Here is a 14,025-nt window from a genome sequence, read left to right as displayed (position 1 = left end):
TTGGCTTTCGCTGCTATGTCATTTTCATATTGTCTTTGGGCCTCCCTTCTTATCTGTGCATATTCGTTTCTGGCTCTACGACTGCTCTCCTTATTCTCCTGGGTCCTTTGCCTTCTATATTTCTTCCATTCCCTAGCACACTTGGTTTTTGCCTCCCTGCACCTTTGGGTAAACCATGGGCTCATCCTGGCTTTTTCATTATTCCTGTTACCCTTGGGTACAAACCTCTCCTCAGCCTCCTTGCATTTTGTTGCTACATATTCCATCATCTCATTAACTGGCTTTCCTGCCAGTTCTCTGTCCCACTGAACCCCGTTCAGGAAGTTCCTCATTCCTGTGTAGTCCCCTTTCTTGTAGTTTGGCTTCATTCGTCCTGGCCTTCCTGCTTCTCCCTCCACTTGTAGCTCTACTGTGTATTCGAAGCTTAAAACCACATGGTCACTGGCCCCAAGGGGTCTTTCATATGTGAAGTCCTCAATATCTGCACTACTCAAGGTGAATGCTAAGTCTAGCCTTGCTGGTTCATCCTCTCCTCTCTCTCTTGTAGTGTCCCTTACGTGTTGGTACATGAAGTTTTCCAGTACCACTTCCATCATCTTAGCCCTCCATGTATCTTGGCCCCCATGCGGGACCAAGTTCTCCCAATCGATCTCCTTGTGGTTAAAGTCACCCATGATCAGGAGCTTTGCCCTGCATGCATGAGCTCTTCTGGCCACTCTAGCCAGTGTGTCAACCATCGCTCTATTGCTCTCGCCTCCTGCTGTTCTGTGGTGGGTTATACATCACTGCTATTACCACCTTGGGACCTCCAGAGTGAAGCGTTCCCGCTATGTAATCACTTTCTTCTCCGCTGTGTGTGTGTTTGTGTGTTTGTGTGTGTGTGTGTGTGTGTGTGTGTGTGTGTGTGTGTGTGTGTGTGTGTGTGTGTGTGTGTGTGTGTGTGTTTGTGTGTGTGAGAAGTGCTTTCCCTGGGTTCCCGGAAACCTCACCAACCATGTAACACATCCATTGAAGCTTCTTTAACCATTCAAGGTCCTTCAATTTTTTTATTTGCTTCTCACGTGAAGCATTCAGAATCTTATTTTAAATCATTAATATTTTTACAATGATAGAAGGTTGATGAAGCGCTTCAAAGGTATTTAAGTATTAGAGCCAACAGTACGATTATTCGCTTCTTAATATAACGAAATTATTAGCTGATAAAATGTCAGACCGTTTAAACTCATTGTAACGAAAATAAATAAGTGAAATAGAATGTATTAAGGAAAAAAATAATAAATAGGATAAGCTACGGTTAAAACAGTTTCCCACTTACTAGTATTTAGAAAAAGAGAACTAAAGATTGGCATTGAAAACCTTCCTACTGACAGGTAGGTAGGTTTTCAATGGACCAGGTCTCCTGGTTCATAACCAGGTCCGTGAGACTATCAGTACTTGTAACACGTATTATAGACCAGCGTCAGCCGTTGCCATAGACAGGACCCAACTGCTCTAAATCACTGTAGCCCTGAGTCATGCCAGTGATGTGATTCCATGTGTTTCAGCAAACTTTCAAAGATTTGGATGTATGATATCTATGTTGTTGTTCGATAGTTGTTGAGGTTGCTTTAATGTAACCTTTCTGTTGTTAATGGAAAGAAGTGCCGAATAGCCAATAAATTGGTCGAAATAGACAAATGCATAAAAACTTATGAGAATACGTTTCACTTGTATGACAGACTTTTCAAGTGAATATAGCGTTTCTTGCTCATTTTGCATTGTCTTGAAAAAAAACCTGTTACACAGGCGAAACGTCTCAGCAAAAGTCTGTTACATAGTGGTGGCAAGATCAGTTAAGCTGGGTGGGTGATGGGTTGGATTGGGTACACTGGAGAAGTGTTTTGTCGAACCGTGATTTATTCAGTGTGGGGCTCCGGCTGGCAAAATTATGACTCTACTCTCATATACTTGGCCTGAGTTACAGTCGCCAAGGGTACCACTGATCCTGTTAATTCTGTTCCAGGGATTTTTCATTTTGTGTCAATATTTTATTCCGGTGCCCCTTTCCCCTCCCGCCTCCTCTCCCCTTTCCCCTCCCCCTTCTCCCTGCCCTGTCTCTCCCCCTTTCCCTTTCACGTTTGTCTACTTCAGAGAGGTAGAAGACGAAGATGTAAACCTGTGGTCCCTCAGAAATTATTTATATGTAATTGAGGTGTTGAAGGGGGGGGTAACTTGAGTTACCGAGCCAGTATGTTGAGACCAGGTTGTGGTTGTAAGGTAGTTATTCGCACCCTTCTGCCAGGTAGATGATTTTGGAGGGACTGGTTCCTATTCTGAACACAGAAATCACTCCCTACGAAAGCAAAAGGCTTGGCAGGCGATGTAACATACCCCCAGTGAAAAGTAGGGGCGTCACTGGTACACTAAGAGAAAACACAGTAAGTGTCCCGGGCCCAAGACTGTTTAACAGCCTCCCATCAGCCATAAGGGAATTACCAGTAGACCCCTGGTTGTCTTCAAAAGGAAGCCGGACAGATACCTAAAGTCAATGCCACATCAGCCGGGCTGTGGTTCGTACGTTGGACGACGTGCGGCCAGCAGTAACAGCCTCATTGATCAGGCCCTGATCCACCAGTAGGCCTGGTCATAGACCGAGCCGCGGGGATGTCGAGCCCCAGAATGCCCTCTAGGTAGACTCCAGGTAGGTATGTAGGGTATAATGCAGGTGGTTATTATTATTATTATTATTATTATTATTATTATTATTATTATTATTATTATTATTATTATGAGGAAGCTTACTCTGTGCCTTTGATTCACTATTTGTCGGTGGCTTCTGCTCGGGTTTAATGATTTTTTGGATGCTTCGTAAGTTTGACAAGCACGGATATGAGTCTTCTAGCCTCTGGACAAATGATAACTTGCTAAAGAGACGAGAGGCACGGCACGGCTGAAATAGACATTCCTGTTAACTAGTATTTGCCATATTCCAGGACTTTAGCAGAAAAGGCAGATGGAAAAGACATACAAAAAATTACAGTATATTTGCAATGCAGTATATTGAACAAATAATAAGCAATTTAGTGGTAAAAGGATTCATATGTACAACCATTTTTATTAATAAAAATTTAGAGCGGTAAATAAATTCGTAAGCAGATTATGATGTAAATACTTTACTTTCCCTTAGAAGAGAACTCGCACGTTATATGGTCATAAGACCCATTCCTCAATTCAGTATTCTTATTAATGCGTAGCTTTGCTGTCTCATGATAGTTACTGTAGTCAGTCCCCCTTAAGTGAATGTGACTGACCTAGTCAAATCAGTCACATTCACTTAAGGAAGGAGCACGGCATCTGACCTAGTAGCAGGTCCAACTCACACCCACTCATGTATTTATCTAACCTATTTTTAAAATTACACAACGTCTTAGCTTCTATGACGGTACTCGGGAGTTTGTTCCACTCATCCACAACTCTATTACCAAACCAGTGCTTTCCTATATCCTTCCTGAATCTGAATTTTTCCAATTTAAAACCATTGTTGCGAGTCCTATCTTGGCTAGATATTTTTAGCACGCTATTTATATCCCCTTTATTAATTCCTGTCTTCCATTTATACACCTCAGTCATATCTCCCCTAATTCTACACCTTTCTAGTGAGTGCAGATTCAGGGCCCTCAGGATATCCTCATAGGGAAGATTTCTGATACACGGGATCAACTTTGTCATCCTCCTCTTTACGTTTTCCAGTGCATTTATATCTGTTCTGTAATACGGTGACCAAAACTGTGCAGCATAATCTAAATGAGGCCTAACCAAAGATATATAGAGTTGAAGAACAATCTGAGGACTTATATTATTTATACTTCTTGATATGAAGCCAAGGATTCTCTTAGCTTTATTACGAACGCTTATGCACTGTTGTCTTGGTTTCAGATTACTGCTAACCAGAACTCTTAAATCCTTTTCGCAATCCGTAATATTAAGATCTACATTTAGTTTATATGTGGCATGATTATTTTCCTGTCCAACATTTAGAACATTGTATTTGTCTATATTAAACTGCATCTGCCACTTCATCCTGGAGTGCTCTAATGTCCTCATTAGAATAAATTGAACAGCCTATTTTGGTGTCATCAGCAAATTTGCTTATCCCGCTATTTATTCCCTCATGTATGTCGTTTATGTAAATTGTGAACAACAATGGGCCCAACACTGACCCCTGTGGAACACCGCTTGTGACGTGCCCCCATTCTGATTTCTCCCCAGGAAAAAATTTCTCCTCCTATTCCGTGTGCCTTAAGTTTTCTCAACAGCCTCTGATGTTGAACTCTATCGAAAGCCTTACTGAAGTCCATATACACAATATCATATTCAATACCATGATCTACCTCCTCAAATACCTTAGTGAAGAAAGTAAATTCGTAAGACAGGAACGCCCCTTTGTAAAACCGTGCTGAGATTAATCAGTTTATGCCTTTCGAGATGGCTACGAATTCCTTCGGCAGTTATTGATTCCATATATTTAACTATGGAGGTAAGGCTTATTGGTCTATAGTTCGAAGCTGAGGACCTGTCGCCTGCCTTGTAAATAGGTATTACATTTGCCATTTTCCACTTATCAGGCGCTATTCCAGTTTGTAGTGATATATTGAAAAGATTAGCCAAAGGTATGCTAAGTTCCTCTTTACATTCCTTTAAAATCCTCGCAAACAGTTCATCAGGGCCTGGGGATTTGTTAGGTTTTAATTTCTCTATTTGTCTGAGGACCATGTCACTAGCTACCCTAACAGTGCATAGTTTATTATCGCCCTGTTCTACATAATTTATTATTGCTGGAATTTCGCTAGTAACTTCGTGAGTAAAAACTGAGAGGAAGTAGGTATTGAAAATTTCACACTTTTCCTTATCACTTTCAGTGATCTGACCTGAGTTACTCTTAAGTGGGCCTATCTTGTCCCTAATCTTACTTCTGTATACCTGAAAGAACCCTTTTGGGTTAGTCTTTGAATCCGTTGTGACTTTCGCCTCATAATTCCTTTTTTGCATTTCTTATTCTTTTTTTATTTCTCTCTTTAATTTAATATATTGATTTCTTAACTGTCCTACCTCTCTTTTGATACGCCTATATATACCTCTCTTTTGACCAGTGAGATGTTTTAATCTATTGTTCATCCGTTTTGGATCACTTTTGTTAGATCTAATTTCCCTACTTGGAACAAAAGTTGTCTGGGCAACTAGCACTATGCTCTGAAATAAGTCATATTGGCAACCAACCCTACCTACCTTACCCATAGTCAGGTCATCCCAATTTAGCCCACCCAGGTAATTTCTCAGTTCCATGAAGTCGGCCAAGCGGAAATCTGGGACACACACTTGATTGCAGTTGTCTGGGTAATTCCACGATATATTGAAACTAAGTACTTTGTGATCGCTTTCCCCAAGCTCATCATTAACCTCAAGATTAACTAGTGATTCATTGTTGGCAAGAACCAAGTCAAGCAGGTTGTTTCTTCTAGTTGGTTCTGTCACAAACTGTTTATAAAAGCAGTCCTGAACCGTATCAAGAAAGTTACTAGACTCCAGATTTCCTATCATATTGCTCCCTCGCCGTAAGATACTTCCATGCTCCTCGCCTTCCTTTGTGTGTATCTGTATATACTGTATTTTCCACTGACTTCATAAGACACACACACTGGGCGAGCCGTCGTTAATAAAGATATTCAGAGCATCTAAGGGAGCTAAATCTCAGCCTGCAACCAAGAGCATCAGCCAGTAAAGAGAGTGGGCAATCACAGCAGCAAATGACAACACGTCCTCTCCAGCAGTAGGTGTTGCATAACAATGGCTGATCTTAGCCGCGCAGGGTGCACCCTCGGTAAACAACAAATACTAACGGTATATTTTTACCAACGTCATAGTGCTGAGGTGTCACAAGAAGTAATAACTATGGAAGACGCAAATATTCGCCCCGAGTTTTAAATATACTTAAGCGGTTATTACTGAAAAGTTAATATTTTTATCTCGAGCTATTTCTGGAACTTAAGTTGCCATCATCATCTGTCATAACATAATATTTCCAGGAGTGACATATCAGAATGTGATCAGATTGTGATACTTAGAACTGGGTGTTGTGAATCCCGATCATATTACAGTAGAACTATTTGTTGTGAATCTTATGAAATATGGGGCATTTATATCATTACTAATCCTGTAGTCAGTAACTAAAAAACGGGGAACTATTGAGCGATTAATGAACCAATGGAATATCTTTCCTTGTGGTGTGAGGGACCTCTGTTCGGCAAATGCCTTTGACAACTGGTAACTACTACTACTATTACACACACACACACACACACACACACACACACACACACACACACACACACACACACACACACACACACACACACACACACACACACACACGCACACGGTCACTGTATTAGGTACACTTGTACACCTGCTTGCTAATGCAAATATCGAATCAGCCAATCGGGTGGCAGCACCTCAATGCCTAAAAGGATGCAGACAGTCAAGAGGTTCAGTTGTTCAGACCGAACATTAGAATGGGGAATAAATGTAAACTAAGTGACTTCGACCGTGGAATAGAAAGATTATGGAGAATGACGTGAAAACCCCAAAACATCCAGTAAGAGAGAGTTCTGTGGTCGAAAGCTCCTTATTAATGAGGAAAGTCAGGAGGAAATCGCTAAACTGGTTCAAGCTGACGGGAAGGTGATAGTAAGACAACGCATTACAGCAGTGATATGTAGAAGAACATCTTTAACCACACAACACGTCGAACCTTGAAGTGGATGAGCTACAGCAACAGTAGACCACACCGGGTTCCACACCTGTCAGCATAGAACAGGAAACTGAGGTTAAGGCGTACCGAAACTTAATAGGTGAAGACACGAAAAACGTCTCCTGATCTCAAGAATTGTGACATGCTGCAACATGCAGATGGTGGAGTCAGAATTATGCATACACAACGTGAATCTATGTTACTTAGGTGGCTTTGCCACCAACACTTTCCTTTTGTGTAAAAATTTATAGTAACATAAGTACCCCACTGTATTAAGACACCAAACCATGAAGGGCCTTCACTTTATATACAACTCTTGGTTTGGTTCACAGTTCTTATAATAAAGTATTTGGAAAATAAGTAAATATATAAAATTTCTGCCATGAAATGCATTCTAACACAGTTGAACACAGATTCTCCTCTTGAACATTTTAATCTTTCCTGACCTATATTTACTTCTGGTTTCACAGGTCCTAGGGTACTGTTGTCCTTGAGACTGTGTGTGGATATAGTTTACCGGCCAGTTTAGTTTATTCCATATCTCGACTACTCTTACACTAAAGAAATAGTTCATAAAGTGCGTATATGTGTATTGTGGGTGGAGGCGGGGGATAGTATTTGAGGTCAGACTGGTAGCCTACTTTGTAGAGGGTAGGTGGTGTGCGTGTCTTTGAATGGGTGTGGCTTAGGTGGGAGGATCAGTGAACCTGTATACAACCTTGTGATGAAGTGGTAAGCCGACACAGGGATGTACCTCTCCACTTAGAGATTCACCCATATATTAACTTGATAATACATTGATAAAGTGATTCCCTGCTCTGTTGATATATTAACTTCATATCATGTTGATAGTGATTCAGTGATTCATTGTTACGTTGGTGTTATGTTCATATATTGATATTATTATACGTACTTTGAACTGCGTGCAGCCTACATCAACAGTCTGGTTGATCAGCTTTTGATCCACTAGGAAACCTGGTCTGTGACTACGGGAAACGTTGACCCTCGAAAGTATCCTTCAGGTAAGCTATTACAAGTTTCCGTTAGCTGGTGGGGCCAGCTGGTTACTTCATCGGAGGCAGCACCAGCACATTGGTCTTGACCGGCACGTACCGTTTAATGCAGTGCCCGCTCTAGTTGTCAGAAGGCTGACACCACAGGTTTTCCTCCGCCCTCGCCCCTGAATACTATGACACGCGACACGCCAGAGAGGGGGAATGGAGAGAAGAACGAAAACTCAGGTAAATGGAACTGCATAGGAAAGGCACAGAGAAGTGTTTACGGTCGTTACGGTGTTTACGGTCTAGCCATATATAATTCCCTCTAGTTAGTTGAGAATAGGATAGTACGAGAGAGAGAGAGAGAGAGAGAGAGAGGACTTTTGTTCCGCAAACTGAGGGAGGGAATAAAGGCCATTGATGCGGTAAGGGTGGGTTGGTTGCGAGATAGGGATGGGGAAAGAGGGTGTGGTAGTGGGTTGTTAATCCTGGGCTGGATCCAATGCGTGTGTTGTGTTCTCGTCTGCTGCGAGGTGCAACAAGTCGAGACCACGAGCACACTAGCATAAAACTTGCGCTAGTAGGGCATGAGTCCTGATGGGTCATAAATGGTGGAGTGTGTGTGCTATATTGATTATCTGAGCAGCTGGCGGGAAGGTCCACAGGTGCGGCAAGGTCCTCAGGTGGAGGCTGTTGGTCGTGTGGCGTAGAGATACAGGCTGTTGGTCGTCTGGCGTAGATATACAGGCTGTTGGTAGTCTGATGTGGAGATACAGGCTGTTGGCCATTTAGTGTAGAGAGGCTGTTGGGCGTTGTGTGGAGAGAGACAGGCTGTTGGTCGTTTAGTGTAGAGCGGCTGCTGGTCGTTTAGTGTAGAAAGAGTGGCTGCTGGTCGTTTAGTGTAAAGAGACTGGCTGCTGGTCGTTTATGTAGAAAGAGTGGCTGCTGGTAGTTTAGCATAGAGTGGCTGCTGGTCGTTAAGTATAGAGAGACTGGCTGCTGGTTGTTTAGTGTAGAGAGACTGGCTGCTGGTCGTTAAGTGTAGAGAGACTGGCTGCTGGTTGTTTAGTGTAGAGAGACTGGCTGCTGGTTGTTTAGTGTAGAGAGACTGGCTGCTGGTCGTTAAGTGTAGAGAGACTGGCTGCTGGTCGTTTAGTGTAGAAAGAGTGGCTGCTGGTCGTTTAGTGCAGAAAGAGTGGCTGCTGGTTAAGTGTAGAGAGACTGGTTGCTGGTCGTTAAATGTAGAGAAACTGGCTGATGGTCGTTAAGTGTAGAGAGACTGGCTGCTGGTCGTTTAGTGTAGAGAGAGTGGTTGCTGGTCGTTTAGTGTAGAGAGACTGGCTGCTGGTCGTTAAGTATAGAGAGACTGGCTGCTGGTTGTTTAGTGTAGAGAGAGTGGCTGCTGGTCGTTAAGTGTAGAGAGACTGGCTGCTGGTCGTTAAGTGTAGAGAGACTGGCTGCTGGTCGTTTAGTGTAGAGAGAGTGGCTGCTGGTCGTTAAGTATAGAGAGACTGGCTGCTGGTCGTTAAGTGTAGAGAGACTGGCTGCTGGTCGTTTAGTGTAGAGAGACTGGCTGCTGGTGGTTTAGTGTAGAGAGACTGGCTGCTGGTCGTTAAGTGTAGAGAGACTGGCTGCTGGTCGTTTAGTGTAGAGAGACTGGCTGCTGGTCGTTAAGTGTAGAGAGACTGGCTGCTGGTCGTTTAGTGTAGAGAGACTGGCTGCTGGTCGTTAAGTGTAGAGAGACTGGCTGCTGGTCGTTTAGTGTAGAGAGACTGGCTGCTGGTCGTTAAGTGTAGAGAGACTGGCTGCTGGTCGTTTAGTGTAGAGAGACTGGCTGCTGGTCGTTTAGTGTAGAGAGAGTGGCTGCTGGTCGTTTAGTGTAGAGAGAGTGGCTGCTGGTCGTTTAGTGTAGAGAGAGTGGCTGCTGGTCGTTTAGTGTAGAGAGAGTGGCTGCTGGTCGTTTAGTGTAGAGAGACTGGCTGCTGGTCGTTTAGTGTAGAGAGACTGGCTGCTGGTCGTTTAGTGTAGAGAGAGTGGCTGCTGGTCGTTTAGTGTAGAGAGAGTGGCTGCTGGTCGTTTAGTGTAGAGAGACTGGCTGCTGGTCGTTTAGTGTAGAGAGAGTGGCTGCTGGTCGTTTAGTGTAGAGAGAGTGGCTGCTGGTCGTTTAGTGTAGAGAGAGTGGCTGCTGGTCGTTTAGTGTAGAGAGAGTGGCTGCTGGTCGTTTAGTGTAGAGAGAGTGGCTGCTGGTAGTTTAGTGTAGAGAGAGTGGCTGCTGGTAGTTTAGTGTAGAGACTCAGGACACCCAACTCACCCAAATCTCTCATTCTTCTGTTGCTTAAAGCGAATTTATCAATCATAATTTTCGTTTGTATAAGATTGTTTTTATCCTAATTGCCTCTTAGGATTTTCTCTATTATAGTATTTGCTGCATTCTTCCATTTTAAAAGTTTTAAATTGAAATCGCTAAACAATATGTTTGGGACCGGTTTTGAGAGATTTTCAAGGCAATATCTGATTTTTAATACATGATCTTCAATTTGAGCTGCTGGGAAGTTGAAGCTGGTTGTTTATGTACAAGTACAATAACTAGTCTGATTTTCCAGTTTTTGCTGCCAAGACTTCGACTACATCATTTCTGGTGTTTAGTAACTAATTGCAAATGAACTACTCGTTAACATACAGATCACTTCCCACTTGTCCTCATTTTTTGGTCACATCTAAGTAGACTGTACCCAGGTATCTATATTTCGCTGTCAGAGTAGTCTATTCTGCGGGTCTCTGTGAAATGTGTAAAGATTTGACACATTTAACTTCATGGTATATCATTTATTTAGCAGATTTTTGTTAACATTAGTGTCTGTGGCTCTGAGGCAGCCACTAGCTTTGTTTCTAATTGATGGAATATTTAGTTTGGCTTCTTGGCTTGTACCTCCTGATTCCTATCAAGTGGTATGCAGAGCAGCTCGTGTCATAGCCATTATTTTTTACTTACCGATGTATAACAGTATGTAAGGCGAAAGTGTTTGCAGGAGATAGAATGACATAAGCATTAAGTTTGAAGATCACGGTATTATTTATTGGGTAGTCAACTCTACAGTACATGTCCCATTCGTTTCTCCAGTCATGCCGTACTATTTCCCGTATATGGTCTGTATTGCCAGGTGATCCAGTTGTTTCTGGAGTACAAGAACTGGGGGCAGTGATGTTTGGTTTTCTCGTGTACTTCGTTTGTACAGTTTTATTTATTTCGCTGCATCAGCAGTCATATCAGAGTTTTCTGTGAATTTCCAGTGGCATTTTGTGTATTATCATTTACAAGATCTCTTTCATGCACTTCCTGATATGTTGGAGCTACCCTTGTACATATTCTTGATCCATGTTTTCTGTGTCAATTTCGTCATGGGCTTCATGCCAAGTGTAAACATACAGATCATTAAGTTAGGCTACCCGTGGAGAGAAATAGTATAGAATGCCAACACGACTGATAGACACAAATGCAATATAAAGTGATCCTCAATTGACATTTCGCTGTCAATAAAGCCCGCTGTGTTGGCGAAACGTTGTCAGTAAAGATCACATCGTTAGCGCATTTGCGTTTTTATCTATTGGGGCACCCTTGCTGGAACTAAGCATTAGGGTGCCTGACCAAGAAATAATTTGCCAACATTGTCTCTGCTGTCCCTCGAACATTACCTAGTGAACTGCCAAACAACAGGAAGAGACCTCCCATTTGAGACAGGCTAAGCAGTTTTAACTCATGTGAGCCACTCCCTCACAACTGAAATTCACCAAGAGATCATTGAGGTAGCAGACAGCTATCACTGGACGGGACAGGCAACGAACGCACATGTCGCACACCTTACAGTGTTACATCAGTGTGTTTTTGCAACGTGTGTTTCAGTCATGTTTATCCCAGTGCTACTGAAAAACTGTCTGCCATATTGAACACGAACCGACGGGCGGCTGTAATAGCTTTAATTTCCTCTTTTCTGCTGTGTGCCATCAGATAACTGTGTAGGTAGGAGCTAGGAAGGACTGAGGTAAAGAAGGTAGAGAGGCAAACAGTAGCAAAAATAACGAAGGCTTGAGGGAAGCAAGGGTATTGGGTAAAGAAGTGGACCTTAGTCAAGGAGGGAGTCGGTAAAGTATTGATGGAAATGGCTGATGATAGGTACGAAAATACATGAATGTAGGAGGAAATAAGTAAAAAGTGGAGGAGAGGGTCATCTTAAACATAAAGGCAGCGCAGGATATTAGAAGAGAAATTTTGGTGTGGTTCGAGCCATAGCTAACTGATAGGCAACAGTTTGCGGATATATGCGCTGAAGTAGAGTTTCCAAGGTGAAGAATTAGACACACGTGCAACATCTGGGTATATTTATATGTAGACGTTTCGCCAAGTAGTGGCTTTATCAGTACAATACAATTCAAGACTATGGCGCTCTTCACCAACTTCAAGGCTGAGGGACTGATTACCTCGTCTTTTGTATATAGTTCTACAGTCTTCACATTATGTCCTTGTATTGATAAAGCCACTGGATGGCGAAACGTCTACAAATAAAGATACCCAGATGTTGCACATGTCTAAGTCTTCATTTTGTCGGTATTGTATATCATTAGTGTACACGTTTCCAAGGGTTTAATTTTAGGTCCTTTGTTCTCAATTTCCAGTATGAGAAGAAAATAGTGAATTATGTTCGCTAATGACAAAAATAGGCAGACACCGGGAAGCTTCAGTATGATTTATTTACGGTAGATTCAGTGAGAATGGTGTGGTAAGTAGGTGGTAGCTGCCTAGCATGGGCAGCAGAGCTGCAGTAGGCATCGGTGGGTTTGAGCAGAAACTAGATATTTCTGATAGACTTCTATGAGACATAACACGTTCTTATCCCAAAACGGATTCTAGTAGTGGAAAACTAGTTAAATGCTAAACTTTTGGATATACCGTGTGAAATGTCCCTGCTAATCCTAGTAACTCCACTCTCCTCAGCTGCTTCCTCCATCTCAAGACTTTTACTTCTTCCAGGTTTCTTTCCGCCCTACCAAGCTTCTCTCTTTCTCCATCTCAAGCTTCTTACTTCCGCCTTCACAAGCCTCTCTCTTCCTCCATCTCAAGCTTTCTGCTTCCGCCCTCACAAGCTTCTCTCTTCCGCCCTCACAAGCTTCTTTTGCCCCTTTTGAGTTCTTCTTCTTTGTACCCTGCAGCTTCTTCCTTCCGCCCTCTCATGCTCTCTTCATGAGAGGGCAAGGCCTGCCTGGCATGCCAGACCTTCCTTCAGAGATCAGGCGGCACTCCCCCACCCCAAATACCACTGGGTTATCTAGCTGAGGAGAGCAGTCATTTTCTGTTGTAATTTTCTCTTTAATAACCCTAACCAGTGCATTTCATATTCAATAATCTGCAAGAATTTACAGAAAACCTGACTCGCGCGAGAAGCTAGTATCGATTTTGGTATAATTCATCTAAAACTTGCACAATCCTCATTATTTATAAGCGGCGTAGGCGGAGGCTTACCTTAACGCAAAATTTGTCGAGCAGGAATATCCAGGTTCGCTTTAGGGAACATTTATGGAGTGGGTTGAATTGCGCTTCGGAAGTGGATATTAGCCGGTGATGCTATAAAGTCCGTTGCCAACCTGTGCAATAACAGTGACAGTAGCCTATTTCCTTCTCGCCGGGAAGAGGGGAAAGGATGCTGTTATTTTCCTTCATCTTCTCCACACACCTCTTCCCTGCAGCGGGACTCCATCTCAGAAACCGCACGACGTTATTTCGGTAAACAAGGAAGGGTTACTGTAGCGAGAGAAGGGGTACTTACCGAGCTGTGTTTGCGGGGGTGGAGACTGTTCTTGGCCCCACCTTAACTATTATTGATCGGCTTTACTGATTATTGGTTTTCAGGGTCCGCTCATACCTACTCTTGAAACTGTTTATGGTGTTTGCTTCCATCTCCTCTGGGAGTAGAAAAACTCTCAGAACTCATCAAAGATATATCTTTTCGCCCAGTGCGTTTGTTTTACCACTCTGAGACGGAAAATATGTTTCATTTCGTCTTTGTAAAACAAGAGATGGAAAATCACTGATAATTTTTACGACGTTTGTTTTTTTCTAGTCCGGAATATCGCTGCATACAAACAGCCCACTTTTCAGGCAGGCGAAGTCGCTTATCTGGAGAATGTACAAAGAACTTTCTCAATTTAATCAAGAGTCCAGATTATTGGAAACGCCTGAGGTATCTT

General features: G+C 42.8%; 1 protein-coding gene across 11 annotated transcripts in view; it reads left to right on the top strand.

The window, feature by feature from the left end:
* Positions 1-14,025, top strand: part of cyst (rho guanine nucleotide exchange factor 18 cysts) — a 1,629,610-nt gene that overhangs the window by 418,651 nt on the left and 1,196,934 nt on the right. The window lies entirely within an intron of this gene.

Source organism: Cherax quadricarinatus, chromosome 31, assembly GCF_038502225.1.
Source record: "Cherax quadricarinatus isolate ZL_2023a chromosome 31, ASM3850222v1, whole genome shotgun sequence".
In the NCBI taxonomy this organism is placed as follows: domain Eukaryota; kingdom Metazoa; phylum Arthropoda; class Malacostraca; order Decapoda; family Parastacidae; genus Cherax; species Cherax quadricarinatus.
The sequence above is the reverse complement of the archived record's forward strand: the minus strand, read 5'-3'. Positions and strand labels throughout refer to the sequence as shown.